The sequence below is a fragment of the Harmonia axyridis genome, chromosome 1 (genome assembly GCF_914767665.1).
Source record: "Harmonia axyridis chromosome 1, icHarAxyr1.1, whole genome shotgun sequence".
NCBI classification, from domain to species: domain Eukaryota; kingdom Metazoa; phylum Arthropoda; class Insecta; order Coleoptera; family Coccinellidae; genus Harmonia; species Harmonia axyridis.
The window spans coordinates 67207136-67225964 of record NC_059501.1 but is presented as its reverse complement, the minus strand read 5'-3'; the positions used below and the strand labels follow the sequence as shown (position 1 = coordinate 67225964).

General features: G+C 34.7%; 1 protein-coding gene across 1 annotated transcript in view; it reads right to left on the bottom strand.

Annotated features, from left to right (window-relative positions):
- Positions 1–18829, bottom strand: part of LOC123670744 (protein unc-13 homolog B) — a 637597-nt gene that overhangs the window by 308285 nt on the left and 310483 nt on the right. The gene's annotated exons all lie outside the window — the stretch shown is intronic.

Genomic DNA, 18829 nt, shown 5'->3' with positions numbered 1-18829 from the left:
AAGATGCACGAACTAGAAGGAATGAAATATTCAGTTCCCTAAGAATTCTCCGAATGCTGAACGCATTAAATCTTGATCAAGGTAGTTGTGTAATGTTCTGTGTACAACAAATGGCATACTGTGAATATATTTTTGTTCCAGAGAAAATGGAATCCTTGAGAATAAAGTTGAGTAGGATAACAAATACTAGATAAAACGCAATTGAAAAGAACCTGTATTTTGCAACTTTTGAAAGACTGAGTTTGCAACGAATTAGTTGAACTATATACAAAAAAAAAGCATTTCATCATTGCGATTTTCGCTTTTGATCCAACAGCTGCTTTCCTATTAGAATTCCGTGAATACCAATTTTTCTGCAGAATTGAATTGAAGTTCATCAATCTCTAATTCTGTTGAGTTATATCACGTCTAAGCCGAAAAATAAAGAAACGTTTTAGTGATGATAACAATTCATTCTTTATAATAATCAAAGCTAGATATACAGATCAATTTCTGAATTGATGTATGTAGTGAAATTTTGACGAAACCAATGACAAATTATCATTACTGTGACTATGCAATGTCATTAAATTTCATTGAGAGGTCAGAAAAATTGATATATAAAGTATTTTAGAAACCTTCTGCTTTATTTTCATTCATTTTTGAAGTTTTAATTTATATTTTCCTGTCCAATCCTGATCAATAAATATTTCAGTTATTCATTTTTGAAATGTTTATATTCTTTTTTTTCAATTCAATGAAAATGGAAGTGATATTCAGTATTTTATTGTTCAAGTATTATTTCTGACAATACCTTGCAAAATAAATATCCACAAGTGGATCATGCGATTGTAGAAATGTTCAATTTGGTCCACTTGATCGACTTCCAGATTCAACTTAATGAAGTCTCAAATCTTTTGAGAAGTTTGAGATTTATATTCAAAATATTGTAACCGCGAAATTATGAAGATTGATGAAGAATATCATGCTCAAGATGATTAGACAATGAAAAAACCTAAATATCAGGTTTGAAGTTATCTGAAATTAAAACGACAGTTTCTAAGAAAAAGCTTTGGTATTCAATGGATCAAGATACAACAAACTAATTGAAAGGTGTGAATGTGTTGACCATATGATGTGGAGGAGGCCTTAGAGGATTGTTTTATAGTAAAGATTGGAAGATTGGAGAGTTTAAACAGTGGTAATTGAAAATTTCAAGAGAAAAAGTTGAAGTTATTATGAATATATTCCATCCCAAGTTATTTTCTATTATATTATTATTACGACATGGTCGACATCTTAACATTCTCATTTTTTCTCCACATATTTTTTTTTCAGAAGGCTGGGGAAAACACTTTTCATGTTTAATATTTAAGTGTGTTTGCTTTTCAATTATCAATTTGTTGCTTTTGATTCCAGTTTGCATGATTGGCTTTCCTGTGTTTCATTAGTAAATACTCAATGAATTGCTCTTTGATAACCTGTTGAAAACCAGAATTTCTTTCGATTCAACTCGTACAGGAAGTTCTGAACATGGCTTCAAGCCAAAAGAAATTGGCAATGAATAGACTATATGCATTCCAAAAAATTGAGCTCTACGGGTTCATTCTACAGGTTCTTTATATATGTTCATGACTCGTGACTGTAAATTTTTGTTCGTTCTTGAGTTTACAACGAGAATGCAGTTTTGTATATTGATTTGAAAGTTTATCAAAGAAATATTCAAGCTTTTTAGGCGGCTAATTATATAATCGGATTTAAATTTCGGAACTGATTTCAGCAGAAGTTCTTCATCAAATATCAAGCAATTCGTCAAATCTCATTGTAGCTGATTTCATCAATTTGAAAAAGAATTATGTATGAAAATTGGAACTGAAAGATGGTATTATTGGAATATTTTGAATTCGAAATATTTCCTATGTTGAACTTCTCTTGTACAAGTACACAGAACACCTAGAGATATAGATTTCAGTGAAAAATGTGGCTCACATGGGTAGGTAGGTACATTTGGGAGGGGAGAATAACCATTTACAATATTCATAAGAGGAAATCTTGCCAACGAAAATGAAGCTGACAAGGAAAACTATAAATCAGCAATATATAGAAGAGCTGGAATCTTATGAAACTGATAGATAGAGAATAACAAATTGAAATAGTAACATAAGAAAATAATGAAACGACGAAACATTCACGTCCTTCAGATTATCATTTCTGTTGAAATGAAGGGGACAAGTTTCAGTCTCGAAAAATTTGGATCGAGATGCTCATAATGGATTTCTTCGTTGAATCTCCTCAAAGTCAGCTAGATTAGCACCAAACTTTTAGATATTTCCTTCTTAGCCCATTGATATTTTCAAAAAACTCCCAACTTGAAAGCATTCCCACAAAAACAAAAATAACAACGTGAGTTTTAGTCAAAAAACCTTAGAAACCACGTCTAGAACGATACTCGGAGTTATCCTACACCAACAGCACATTGACGCGTGAATCTGGGTTACACGTGACAGCCGAAGACGTGGAAACGTAAAACCAACAGCTATCTCGCGACACCCAAAGCACACAGAACTCACGGAAGAACGTCTTCAGCTAGTTGGCGAGCGTCTCGCAGCAGTTGGCCGAGCGGCCAAAGAGGTCCCACGGCCGCCACGACTGATCTACGATTTTCCCGACGACGAGGAGGCTCTCACTCCTAGCACGCGCTTGTGAAGTGAGGCGGACGCTTACTGGCACTCTGGGCTCGAGGGGGACCGGGGCCTGCGCCCCTAAAGCCACCCCTCATATTGATTTTCGGCCCGCCCGCGCCTCCCCGCTCGCACGAAGAATTTCCACGTTTATTGCACGATGATAATCCGTTACAGGGAATTTACGGGCGGCCAGGTGCGAGACCGACGGCGGTTTCTGGAGCTGCAGGTCAAGAAGTCGCTGGTGGAGACGAGGCCAGACGTCGGCGAGGAGGAGATTCTTGGCGGGTCCCCGGTGGTGGAGAACGGTGCCAAAATAGATGCGCAACAGCGTTCCGTTGTTTTGGAACGGTGTCAGCGGTGGAGGAGTTCCATTGAGGCGTATTACTACGACGGCATTGACTGAACGGGCTATCAATAGGGATTGCCCAGTTATTTATGCCGGTATTGGCCACGGTCGATTGGAATTCCACATGATTGTTTCTCTTTGGCGGTGCCGGCGATGGCTTTGAAGTTTTTAGGGGGGGGGGGCGTCATATCTCGTCAATGAGTTTATTTGGGATTCAAAATTCCGCACTAAAACATTGAAGTTCTTTGGCAATTTTGTGTAACATTGGGGAAAAACAGGATCCCAATGTTACACAAAATGTGTGAATTATTTTGAGCAGAAAACGGATCATCTTTGTTGTAATTTGAATTTCATTCAGCGCCCTCAAATAAGAGTTTAGGTAGAAATTGATTCAAAGCGGTAAAATTGTTTCGATATAAACTTGACAACAATGAAGACTCCAATATGTTGAAACTTCAGTAGGATATAGCGAAACAGGCTTAAAAAATAATTGATAGTAATTGGGCGATAGCGCAGTTACTTATGCGATATTGGCCACGGTCGATTGGAAATCCACATTATTGTCTCTTTTTGGCGTTACCGTTAGCTTTGAAGTTTTGAAATAGCCGGCATATCTCGTCAATGAGTTCATTTGGGGCTTATAATTCCGCAGTAACGCATTGAACTCCGTTGACAATTTCGTAGAACTTTGAAGAGGATCCCAATTTTAATCGTGAATAATTTGAGCAGAAAACGGATCATCGATGCAGTAATTTGGGTTTCATTCCGGGTTTTCACATAATAGTGTTGGTAGAAATTGATTTCAGGCGATAAAAACGTTTCAATATTAACTTGACAGAAATGAAGACTTCAATAAGGTAGAACTTTAGTAGGATGAAAAGAAAGAAGCTACAAACATTGAAAGGACGCAATTTGGCGGTAGTGAATAATATGAATTGTTCCAATAGGTATTGCTCAGTTATTTATTCGGTTTTGGCCACGGTCAAATGGAATTACACATGATTGTTTCTCTTTGACGTTACCGACGATGGCTTTGAAGTTTTTAGAGGGGGCGTCATATATGGTCGATGAGTTTATTTGGGACTTGAAATTCCGCAGGAACATTGGGGAAAAACAGAATCCCAATTTTTCCTGTGAATTATTTGAGCAGAAAACGGATCATCGATGTTGTTATTTAAATTTCATTCAGAGCTCTCAAATAAATGTGTAGGTAGAAATTGATTCAAACCGGTAAAATTGTTTCAATATAAACTTGACAGCGATGAAGACTCCAATATGGTAGAATTTTAGTAAGATGTAACAAAACAATCTCAAAAAATATTTGATAGTATACAATTCGGCGAAAGTGCATAATTTGATATGTTGCAATAGGAACTGACAAGTAATGTATGCAATATTGGCCAGGGTCGAATGGAATTCCACATTATTGTCTCTCTTTGGCGTTACCGGCGATAGCTCTGAAGTTTTGAGAGAGGCGGCATATCGCGTCAATGAGTTCATTCGGGGCTTAAAATTCCACAGTGAAACATTCTTTGACAATTCTGTATAACATTCGGGAGGATCCCAACTTTTCCTGTGAATGATTTGATTAGAAAACGGATAATCGATTATGTAATTTTAGTTTCATTTCGAGTTTTCGAATGAAAATGTTTGTAGAAATTGATCCAGAGAGGTTGAATATTTCAATATTAACTTGACAGCAATGGAGAGTCCAATATGGTATAACTTCAGATGAAGAAAGTGAAGCAAACTTCAAAAATTGATACTGCACAATTTGGCGGTGGTAGATAATTTGAATGGCAATAAGTACTTCCCAGTTAATTATGTTTTGTTGGTCACAGTCGATTGGAATTCTACATGATTGTTTCTCTTTGGCGTTACCCGCGATGGGTTTGAAATTTTTAAGGGGGCGTCATATCACGTTAATGAGTTTATTTGGGACTTCAAATAACGCAGTAACATTGGAGAAATACAGAATCCCAATTTTTCCTGTGAATTATTTGAGAAGAAAACGGATTATCGATGTTTTTATTTGAATTTCATTCAGAGCTGTCAAATGAATGTGTAGGTAGAAATTGCTTCAAACCAGTAAAATTGTTTCAATATTAACTTGACAGTGATGAAGACTCCAATATGGTAGAATTTTAGTAAGATATAACAAAAAAATCTCAAAAATTATTTGATAGTATAAATTCGGCGAAAATGCATAATTCGATGTGTTGCAATAGGAACTGACCAGTTATCTATGCGGTATTGGCCACGGTCAAATGGAATTCCACATTATTGTCTCTCTTTGGCGTTACCGGCGATAGCTTTGAAGTTTTGAGAGAGGCGGCATATCGCGTCAATGAGTTCATTTTGGGCTTAAAATTCCGCAGTGAAACATTGAAGTCCTTTGACAATTTTTTATAACATTGGGGAGGATCCCAATTTTTCCTGAGGAGGAATTGAGTAAAACACGGATCATCAATGATGTAATTTAGATCTCATTTCGTGTTTTCGAATAGAAATGTTAGTAGAAATTGATTCGAGGCGATAAAAACGTTTCAATATTAACTTTACAGCAATGAATACTTCAATATGGTAGAGCATTAGTAGGATTAAGAGAAGGAAGCTTCAGAAATTGATAGTACATAATTTGGGGGTAGTGAATAATATGAAGTGTTGCAATATGTATTACCCAGTTATTTATTCTGTGTTGGCCATGGCCGATTGGAAATCCACATATCTGTTACTTTCTGGCGTTACCAAGAATAACTATGTAGTTTCCAGAGAGGCGGCATATTACGTCAATGATTCATTGAAGTCCTTTGACAATTTTGTGTCAACATTGGGGTAATACTGAATCCCAATTTAGCCTGTGAATAATTTGTGCCGAAAACGTATCTTCAATAATGTAATTTGGATTTCATTTCGATATTCCACATGAAGGTGTTGGTAGAAATTGATTCAAAGCTCTAGTCTTTCCGACTCACTTATTTGTACACTCACTTGAGATATATATAATATAATATATAATAAGATAGTAATAATGGTCAAAAATTAGCTTGACAGCGATGGAGTCTACAATATGGTAATAATTTGTGAGAGGTTTCAAAAAATGTTCCAGCAATTGCTACTACCTAAACAATATAACAATAATGGATGAGAAAAATACTTCAATGAGAACTGACCATTCATTTATTATATTCTGGTTCATTTGAATTTCACATGACTGTTTCTCCATGGAGTAACTGGCGATAATATTGTAAGTATTTAGGGGGGCGGCATATCACATAAATGGGTTCATTTTGGGGGCATAAAATTCCCAACAGATTTGAAGTGAAACATTGGAGTCCTTCGACTTTTTTGTATCAACATTTGAGGAAAAAAGGATTCAAACTGGCCAGTTAATAATATGAATAGTAAATGGAGCATTGATGATATTATTTGGCTTTCAAATGAATATGTTGGTAGAGATCGATTAAAATATTAACTTGGAATCATTGAAGAATCCTAAATGGAACTGCTTTAGTGGTAAGTGATGAAACAGGCATCAACAATTGCAGGTATCTACAGAATAGAGCAACAGTAAGTAAAACATATTACATATGTAACTGTATCATAGCTGCTCATTTTTTTCAAAACAAGAGTTAACGCTAAGTTTATACGGGCGAGACTCGTGGTAATTACACATTCATTACTCATTTACTTACTAAGATTGAGTTACAAAATGTCAAACTTATCTCCACGCAACCAACTTCGAAAGGTGTAGAATTCTAAACGATACCATTACTTTCGCACAGAAAGAATAGAGATGAGTATCTTGTTTTTTCGAGATGTTAATAAAGAAACTGCTTTGACTAGATCTGCAAAAGTAGTGTGTATATGTGCGTCAAACCGTTAAAGTATGGAAGGGATAAGATAGAGCTACGAATTTTTTTTCTTCCAAGCCTTGTGTCTCCGTTGATTTCAGACCATTTTCATCTGAAAACGACGGGATTTGGAGACATTTTTATGAGCCAAATTAGGTCGAATTCCATTATAAAATAAAGAGAGTAAACAACATGTTATTCAGGGTATTTGGGTGTTGACGTGATCCTTTGAAAAGGTATTTTCAGCGGACATTCATAACAAATTAAGTCAAGGGGGAACAAAAGTGGATGGAGGGTCAAAAGTGGATGGTTACTGAGGTATGGTGAATTTCCAATTTTTCAGATAATCTCTCAACAACTCAGAGTTGTTTCGGAAAAGCATTGATTGTGTAAAAATTATTATACTGTGAAAATCCAACTTATACTTCATTGAAAGCTGAAAAATGATGTTTGACTTCAGATAAGTGAGGGTTCTTCTAAAACTTATGAATTTTAGAAATAATTTGCGTTAAGTGGTCACAATTTTTTTTTTTGGAATTATCTTTGTAGCAGTTGTGTATTACTTCATGAGACTTGGCCCACATGGCATGCTATAATCATAAAAAAATTTACGAGGTCAATTATTCCTAATTGAACTCGCAATTTTCATACTTTTTGTTGTTTTTTAGTTGAGCAGCACCTGAATGTCCCATTTTCAGTCGCAACAAATAGTACCGTAATGAGGAAATAAACGTTGCTAAATGGCGAATGCGCCGGAATTCGTTCATTAAAATAGTATATTCTAAAACAAGTTGCAGAATGGGCTCCTATTCCAACAAGAATGTGTTGGAATTGCCTTTTGCAACGAGTATTAGACGATATTTTCTCTGTTTCATTCAAGATTTGTAAAATAATAATAATAACTCTTTATTTAGTGAAAAACACTATTAACGGAATTCAATGAAAAATTCACATTATATATCCCAGTTACTTTTTTTTTGTATCTCGGCAGTTGGTGTGACTGTTACGAGAATTGACAGATTACGGAATTTGAATTTGAATCATACGTTTCGTATATAATTTATAATTACGCATTCAATGCTAGAATTATGTCTGACGAAATCGATTTAACACCAACAGAATTAAGAGAAATTGCGAATAATGTCGCAAATCATTTTACCAAATCCATCAAATTATTTTATCTTGATAATTGACGTGTGTTGACTTTTGATAGGATTGTCTGTGTAGACAACCACAAGAAGAAAAATATAACTGAAAACGATGTTGTAATGAGTTCATTACAGCACTGTTTTTAGAACTGTAGTGAACTCATTACAATACTGAAATAGAGAAATTTATATACGTCATGTTTAAAAATCTCTCTTTGAAACAAAATACGAGTAGCTTGTTGCGGAAGACATAAAATGACCCGCTGCAAATGTCATATCCGTTCTTCCTCAAAACGTTCAGTTAGCTCTTCGAGCGATACAACCCTCAGTAAACCAAACCTGAACAATCGCCCCAATCTCGGAAAACTGCTATCCGCAAGTGTTCATTAAACAAAATAGCCGTCCCTTATCCTATGCGTACAGTCACTCCCACCATATCATCTCCGACGAAAAAAAGATTTTCGGAAAAAAAATCCCACAGACGCCCGGGTCCGGAGTTGTAATCTGGAGTAATTTCGTCCGCCTAATTGAGATTTGTTTTTTGCCCCTATCTATCCGCATACATAAAAAGATCCCAGGCAAAAAAGGATTATGAGGAGTGAGATGACGCGGAGAGACATGAAAGGGAACTTCTCCGATATATTCGGGGCGATAGTGAACCGCGAAAGTTGAGCAAGCCTTGACGTGATTTTCTCAGAGGATCGAACCGTTCTGTTCGTTGAATACGGCAACTCGTCCTCAACGTGTGAATTTTCATAGAACAAACTCGAAATAGATTAATGGAATGTTCGTAATATGATTGTGGGGTCTATTGCTTCATTCTGTCGATAAAGATCAACTTTTATGATACCCTTTAGACTATGACAACCATTGTATACATGGTGTTTCATTATAAAATGGACCAACATATATAGTCGCGTAGATGACACCGTGAGAATCTTTTTTGTCCTATGACATATACCTTGTTCTCGAAGCCTAAACGAGATACAGGGTGTTCAACGTCATTTCTGAGAAATACTATAAGGTCGATAGAATATTGCTCAAAAATGACGTTGGACACTCTGTATCTCGATTTAGCTTCGACAACGAGGAGTATGTCTTAAACCAAAAATTCATCTATACGACTATGCCCAAGCTGATACACATACTCGTTTATTTCCCTCAGAACTATACAGTGTGAGTCAATAAAATGTAACACAAAAATTACAGATCTCCTGAACTCGTCTAAGCACATATAACATATAAGTACATAAATCATAAATATATATAATATATATACACATACTAACAACTAAGATTATTGATGTGCAATTTTGTTTATATAAGGAAGAGTGGAATTCCTTTTTACTAACCTGACATCATGTAGGATTTAGTCAATAAACATTATTAGGATTATGATTATCATATACAAAATTTACTAAAGAATACAATGACTAGAATTAATGATTCATGAATTGGCGAAGTTAATTATTCTTCATTGACCTCAAAATATTCAAACGATATTCTGTTTTTGAGTTATGCTTCACAGAAATGTCTAAATTTCAGTTGCAACAAAAAGTAGCGTAATGAGAAATCAAACGTTGCTAAATGGCGAATGCGCCGGCATTCATCTTCATAAAGGGTATATACACTTTAAAATGGTTATAATGACAACACTACGAAATGATGTTTTGACCTGCACGATGCTATTTTCGATAGGATACCTATCATTCTATTATTCACAGATGAACAATTTCTCCTCATATTTTTGTATCAAAAATATTTGAATTATATTATTACAATTCTTCCATTAGACAAATTATTTTTTTCTTATATAAAAACAATAGAACTCTCATTCAAAAATTGTGGAAGTGAAGTTGATTTTTTTCCAGAGGTTATATACTTGAAAACTTCCCCAAAGTTATTGAATCAACTATTCGTTATTTCCATATCAAATTCGATGAAAAATATCAGGAACTTTTCTGCAAACAATATGATTTGCATATTTATAATTGTCTAACAGCTCTCAAAAGCGAAATTCATAAACAATCCACCAACGATACCACATAATTGCCAAGTAACATAACTCAAAATCGCCCTAAAGTACAGTCAAAACATGGAAATCAGTTATTAAAAACTTACCCTTGACAAAATCAGGCTTTAATAAAATAGGTATTCACTCACCTGAAACAAAAAGACATAATTACTAAAAAATTCTTTGTTAATGAATATTTTGTAAAATATAGAAATGAAAAACAACAACGTAATAATTTTTTGATTCAAATCACTCCAACGGTCCTTGTTTGCTGAAAAAAATAAAATCTCGATTTTCAGTATAATCGAGATATCTCCGGAACCATTGGAGATAATTTGGATCTGTTTACACCAACACACTCATCCCTTAATAACGCAACTTTTTTGTAATTCAAGCCACCCTGTATTTCTAACGGTTTTTGATATGCCTGTGTCGTCCTTCTAAATAGTTCTAACCCTGTATAAAATATTTTTAAAAGCACTTAAAAAAGCATCTCTTTCCTCTCGCGAATATTTCGCTTCAAACAAATTACGCCAGTAAAAAATTCCCTTTAATCAATGAAGAATCCTTTACAGTCCCGCCCGGAATCTGAAAATCGCATAACAAAAAGAATACTTCACTAACGGATTCCAAGAGATTGAAAATCCGATCCGTTGCCAGGATCAACAGTTACATTTTCACACGGACTTTTAATCCTACCTGTTGAAATGTGGAACACAAAGAGATGACATGGCGGGTGGAAAGTACCTATCTGGGAATTCCGTTGGTGCGATGCCGAACAAAGCTGACTTGATTATTCTTAATTTTGGCCTCCTGCAGGGATAGACGGGAATTAGCGAAGAAACACGGCGGGTATTTCGTTCGGAATTCAGGAGATTATTATGTTAATTTTTTACTACAGGAACGAAGTTTCTCTTTATTCTAAAGTTAACTGTTTGTATTCATTGATGTTGAGATTAATTCTGAGATGAAACCACTCAGATTTTGTTCTACTGTATATTTGACGAGTGAATATGAGTATTTCACAACAATTATTTACGTCGTTTTAAAAATTTTGAGATCAACGCGAAATTCAACGAATATTGTATCGGGTGTCCCAAATTCGTTGTCTAGTAAGCAGATCTCAGAATACTTGTGAGCTGGAATGAAATGATTGTTACATTTCAAGGCTCCAGTTCTCAGAGAATCAACCTCATAAATTCAACTGTTTTCGAGTAATAAGGGAAAACGTGCTCATAACTTCTTTGTTGCCATTTCAATCAATCTTAATCAGAGATTTTACGGGCCCTTTTTGCAGAAAAATCTATTGGTGTATTCATTTGTTTATTCCTCATTTTCATTAGTTTTGAAGTTATACTATAAACTTTTAATTTTTTTTATCGATAAAAATTTCTATAATTTATAAAATCGATTTTTTCCTTTTCAAGAATATATAGAATGATGTATAGAGTTTCCATTGAACTTTAAATATCATTAAAGTTTCAGTTTCATGCTGCAAATCAACTAGGTACCTCTTATGATAACCTGTGGTTATCGGTGGTTATTAAGGTCTCCGAATTCAACACCGTTAGATCTTTACGAAATGGTATACAACTATAAAAAGGAAAACCAATGTAGAAATGCATTACAAAGTAATCTTGAAATAATTATGGGTTCAATATTTTTGATAATTCATTGTTAAAAGTCACTTCAAACCACTTTCAGGTATCCAAGTTATTAAAAACTTCACCATTACGTTGAAAAATTGTGCAGTAGAACTGTCTTCCCGAAAATTTGAAATACACGTCTCAGTTTAGTTTTCAGTGGTGTTTCCGAATATAAAAACAGATTTTCAAAATTCCGATATACACGGTGTTGTTACGAGGATTCAAACGATTCATAATTTTTTGTTAACCCGGACCTGGACTTTAAAGCGGTTATTGCATGATACGTTTGAGCTCTCAATTAGAAACATATTTGCCAAATAAGAAGAAAATATACCAGGTGGTTCGTTTGATATGACCTCAGAAAGAAACGGGCAAAATTCATAAAACACTCTGTATCTCGGTTACGAAGACAGTAAGACCCAATAATGAGGTATATCCAGAACCGCCTCGGTGCCACTTATGCACCTGTGAAGTATTTTCGTTTTCCAATGAAACACCCTGTATATCACGTTATATATATGGTTTACATGAAAAAAACACAAATTCGTATTATAACTTCAGAACAATGAAACACAAATGATAACATCAATGGATTCTACTGAAAAACTTTACTGTGGAATGTTTTTGTTTCAGATTCATGGCACCATTGATAAAGAAGTTAATAGTATATTGTGCAAGTGGAGAAAGTCCAACTTTTCTCGCGAGTGTGGAAGTTTGTGGCACGAACCTGAAAGGCGAGTGCCGCAAACACACGAGCGAGAAAAGGACTTTCTCCACATGTTGCACACTATACTTTTCCTACAACTGCACAAATTTCAATAATTCAAGTAATGGACTTGATTCAAATCAAAATCGCTCTCGTTGACAGTATGTGCTAATTTATTGCGTTTCCATAGAAACCACTCAAAAGTGCCGTGGGTAATAATATTTCCCACAGTATGAGCAATACATAGTTTTGAAATTGAGTAAGCTGTGAAGAATACGCTACTTTCCATAGCAGTTGTAAGAAAAAGAACTTTTTATTTCACATCATCCAATTTTCCCTTATAGCTTGACAATAGAAGAATTCATGGCACTAGAAAACAAATTTGAGACACCTGATACATCAAGTAATGGTCAAGAGTCATAAAATCAACCAAATTACGTATGCAGGTTTCCAAGATGGTTGGGAATTTTTAATTCAATCATATAATATTTCCAATGCTACAAAGAAATAATTCTAACGAATATAAATGGGGGATAAAATAATTATAAAACAAAAAATAGATACTGCACTCTTTTCTACAAGCAAAAAAAAGAAATAAACATTGAAGTGAAGTCAGGCACTTTTTGGTACTCATTTGAACAGTTTTTTTGCCTCAGTATCGTCCTTCAATTCAGCTTTTCGAATGAAAATTAAATTCGATTTCGACATTTCCTATCCTATGGTATGCCATGAAAACATGGAATGACTTGATACCACAGAAAAAGGTCATTTTTCAAAAATTCAAAAATTTCCCGAAGGATCAGAAAAGATCATAAAGTTGTGAGTCTAGTTGTTCCTGAGTTATCCATGGAATTAAAAAAAAATAAAGGATTAAACTGCGCCATCAGTATCATAAAAAGTCTGGAGATTTTGGAAGATTGTTCATCCATGCGCCAATTACACCTTGAGAACTACAGAACTGTATATAACATGAACTCAAAAGCTAATTACTTCACAGGAATGCTCTTTTTTATAGAATCATACCTCTTCAACACTCACGAAGTAAATTCATAAATTATCTCTGTTTAAAAAAAATATTTGGCTGAAAACACATTGAGTCTGTGATATTCCTCCTATTGAATTTTTCCAACGATCAATATTTCTCGGAAATACTTTTTAAATTTTTCCTTGTTTGCATAAACTCTGCTATAACTACTTCAAGGAAAGCAGAAAAATAAACATAATGACGAAAGTTGAGCAATAACTATTGTATGGAATTGTAGGAAATTTTCTTTGTACACAATATATCCTAGTTACGACCGGCAATAAGAATGATAAAGAGCAATAATAACCGACATCGTGGAAAGAAGAATTCTTCCATTCTCTTTGAATCCCAACGTGAGGAAAAGATGCTGCGAGGATATGAATGGGAGCGATGTCCCCCTCAGAAACAGCTCTTCAGTGGAATGGCGCCATCAAAGGAAATGGCAAACAACTATACACTTCAACTGGCGCTTGAATCTTATCAGAAAATCCATCTGATGATGCTCGACAAATGGATCGGCAAAAATAAATTCTCCGCTAATGGAAAAATCTCATCGGAATTAATTGCAGGTACACAGACGAACTCCTTATCTGAGATGAAGAGGAATATCGTTATTGCATTAGGCCATTATAATATAACAAACCTGTCATAATTTTTATACACTGTGTCCGTAAAGTATGGAACAAATTCATTCTCAGCGAAACAGACCATTTTAAGAAATAATCCTGGAACACGTCGATTTTTGATTTTAATTTATCGTATTTTAAAATAATAATCTAATATACAGGGTGAATTACTTTCGAGTAATGACGTCACCGTCATTTTTTTTCAAATGTAACACCCCCATTTTGTCTCAATTTTCCGATTACTCTAGCTGATTCTAAAAATGTATCACATGTTGATTCCAGTTGGTACAGGGTGGACAAAAATACAATAGATTTGCGCGAGGTTTTGCGTGTGCTCATAAATTAATGTGTAACATTCTTTATTAGTTAAATTAACAATATTATAAAAAATACTTATTGTCTAATGGCAATTGGTTTGAATGTAGCACCCTGTACTTTGTTACATTTCAGATTAATAAAAATGAGCTGTTTCCAAACACGTTTGGTACTTGTGGTCTAGCAGAGTATGAAAGGAATTATTTGTTATCAATTTGAAAACATGTAATGAATGTAACCAACAACAGGGTGTTACATTCAAACCAATTACAATAAGTATTTTTAATAATATTGTTAATTTAAATAATGAAGAATGTTACGCTTTAATTTAACACGCTGTAGTTTGTTACATTCGTTACATGTTTTTAAATTGATAAGAAATAATTCCTTTCATATTCTGTCTGCTAGACCACAAGTACCAAATATGTTTGGAAACAGCTCATTTTTATTAATCTAAAAATGTAACAAATTACAAGGTGTTACATTCAAACCAATTTCCACTAGACAATAAGTGTTTTTGATAATATTGTTAATTCAACTAATGAAGAATGTTACGCGTTACTTTATGAGCACACACAAAACTATTGTATTTTTATCCACTCTGTACCAATTGGAATCAAAATATGATACATTTTTGGAATCAACTCAGCTAGAGTAATCGGAAAATTGAGACAAAATGGGGGTGTTCCATTCAAAAAAAAATACGGTGACGTCATTATTCGAAATTAATTCACCCTGTGTATTAGATTATTATTTTAAAATACGGTAAATTAAAATGAGAAATTGAAGTATTTCAGGATTATTTCTTGAAATGGTCTGTTCAGCTAAAAATGAATTTGTTCCATGCTTTACGGACACAATGTATGAAACAAAATTAATAAGTTTCAGTGGCCGTTTGACCATTATCAAAACAAGTTTTATATGTTCTATGTCGTTTTTACCAATGAAATTGTCTTAAATAAAAATATGTGAGGATCAACTCAAATAAGTTAAGTGCGCTTAGAGAATGTTAACCCCATTTTATTTATATCCAATTTTATTGATAGTACAATCATAGAAAGTAGGTAGGCGTACAACTTTGCTTTAGCCGTTTCACTCCAAAATTCGAAGATTAATTGGAAAAAACTAGTTATACATTTATGATTCAAAGTATTGTTCATCGCTGGCCACTAATTTCTTCCATCTTTTGGGCAGCGTACGAATCCCGAATGAAAGAACTGGTCATCTTTTGAAGTGATCCACGAAACAATCCAATTTTTTTCTTCTTCATATAATCGGAAATGCTGATCAGCCTGGCCGTGAGTGATAGTTCGAGGTAGCAACGTCTGGAGAATACGGTGGGTGGGGTAGGACCATTTCAACATTTCCAACTATGTCTTTAGCACTTTCACAACATGGAATCGGGCATTGTCATTCTGTCAAACCACTTTATTATGTTTCTCGTTGTATTTCGGCCGTTTGTTTTTCAATGCTCGGCTCAAATGCATTATTTTCATTGAAAAATGATTGCCTATGATTGTTTCAGTTGGTTTTAACAATTCATAGTACATTACACCGAGCTGGTTCCACCAAATATTGAGGATGAACTTGAAACCGTGAATATTACATTTGACCGACGACGTGGAACCATGAACAGTATATCTCATGATTTTCTGCGCTTGGGATTATCTTAATGAATTCATTATTCGTCTTCCGTCACAATGCGATGCAGAAATTCCTAGGTAACAATGGTCGTAATACTGTGTTCAGGCAAAGAAAGTGATACATGCTACCTACGGTTGTAGGTAAAGATTATATTTAGATATGAACTTCTGTGATTTTAATATCCAAAGCTTATGGATTCCAATAACCCTCTTGTATGTTTGAAACATAACTTGTTTTCTCATTGTGAAAGAGAAATTGAGATTGTCTCAGATATTTGACAATTTGATTGCGAACCATACAAAACTGGAACTAATATCTTACTTCAGGTTTCTATTGAAGGGACCAGATAAAACATATAATGTATCAAATATTTATCAGACTTCAGCTGTGATATAGGTCATTTTCGAATATCAGTGTTATTTATATTTCCACGAAGTGGCCAATTATTTTATTCATTGTTGATGAACCAATATTTGTTATATGTCTTCAACGATAATTTATGATTTTTTTGTTATTGTATATAAGCAGATAGATTCAGTTCAGTTTAGTATGCTGAATGCAAAGCCGTTATCGTTTTGTACGAGACAACTTGCATTATTGGTGATTCTGTTAATTGGTAATTCTGCTATTAAATCTCCTTTGATACTGTAATGAGTATGTGTCTTTTTTTTTCTTTTACTGAGCAAGTACGAAGATAATGGGGTAGTTCATCGCATCACAAATTTTAAACCATTTTAAGTAGCACAAAACTGATTGATTATTGAGGTTTTTTCGATGAATTGGATTCCTTATAAAACGTCCAAAACATAAGGCGACAGATTTCGACGTATTCTGCACAATATCGTCAATTATACTCAGTAATTACTCGCTTCTGTTAGTTTCATGCTGCTTATGACACGACAAGATAGAATAGAATGTCAGGAGCATTTCCCGAGACAACTGAAGAAGTAATTACATCAACCGCATAGAAAAACCGACCTACATATAATCGTGAGCTATAAAACGAAAACGAAGGATTGTAGCTGGAACATGAAACAAAGTTTATTTCGTCAACCGCAACAGAAAGCAGGGACTTCTGGGATCTATCCACTAATTTGTTACATTTTTTCGTGTTGAAGTGGAAAAACCCAGTTGTTCGTTGCCGTGTTGATTCAACTTTAGGACATGTGAATTGGATCTCGGCAAAGTAAAGTTCTGATGAGTTCATCTCCTATGCCCTGTAGATATTTATAGGTTGAAAAAAAAAGTGGTAGTATTTGTAGAAACAATTGAATAATTAATGAATGATATACAAATTCATCCAAGTTTATTATCTTTCCTCAAAATATGTACAGTTTTTTTTTTAGAAATTGAAGGTTTTATTGTAAAAAACTGATTATACATTTCTGATTCAAAGTATTGTCCATCGCCGGCCACTACTTTCTCCCATCTTTCGGCAGCGTACGAATCCCGCGTTGAAAAAACTGGTCATCTTTCGAAGCAATCCACGAATCGTTCCAATGTTTTACTTCTTCATAAGACCGGAAGTGCTAGTCAGCCAGGCCGTGTGCTATTGATCAAAACAAGTGATAGTCCTAGGGAGCAACGTTCAGAAAATACGGCGAGTGGGGTAGGACTTTTCATTTCAACCTTTCCAACTATGTCTTGACCACTTTCACAACATGGGGTCGAGCAGTGTCATTCTGTAAAATCACTATATCATGTCTCTCGTTAGATTGCGGGCATTTGTCTTTCAATGCTCGGCTCAAACGCATTAATTGCTTTCGATAATGGTTGCCTATAACTGTTTCAGTTGGTTTTAACAACTCATAGTACATTACACCAAGCTGGTCCTTCCAAATATTGAGAATGACCTTCAAACCGTGAATATTCGGTTTGGCCGTCGACATGAAATCATGGCCGAGATATCTCGTTATTTTCTGCGCTTGGGATTATCATAATGAACCATGGTCTTCAGTCACAATGCGACGCAGAAATCCCTTCTGTCTTTGTCTTGCAAGCAGCTGTTCACAAGCAAACAAACGCCATTTAACAGCTCTCGGCTTCAACTCGTACGGCACCCAATTTCCTTATTTCTGACTCATTCTCATTACTTCCAGGCGTTTTGAAAAGGCTTGTTGAGGCCCCTCCCCAATTACCTGCCAATTCTTGTTGCGTTTGATACGGGTTTTGATCGAATGCCTCCAATTCTGCATCTTCGAGAACCTTCTTTCTTCCACCGTAATGCTGGTATTCTAAATCAAAATCACCATTGAAACCATCTCGGCACTTTCTTTCACTAATAGTGGACTGCCAATGATTATTTGAGAGTATTCAATGAGCCTCAGACGCAGATTTATTCATATTTGAGCAGAAAATTAAAACCTCCCGCAAATGACAAGAATTTGGTCCGTAAGCTGACATGTTTAATCGAGAGTAACTCTGTATGCATCGAGAGTAACTTTATGATGCAGACACAAATCGAATGATATTTCGAGAGCGTTATGTTGAGAAATATCTAGGCTTATTGTATAACATCTACGATCTATTTATTTCGACTAACAATTACCGCTACAACTATCCTTTTCAAAACGGCAGAAGCAAAGTTGTACACCATATTTAAAAATATTCCTCAATCAACTTCTTCGATAAGTGTGAATTCTTTTTCATCGATTTATTGATTGAAAATTGTCATATAGAAAAAGGAGGTTAAAGGAAGAAAATGAATTAACCATGTCAGCAAATTAAACTATTTCTTACTATAACCTGTCATATGATATAATTTTTTCCGCTATACAGATTTCTGGTTTATTAAGACACATTGTCGACACACATCAACATTCACATTTGTCGAATAACTCTTT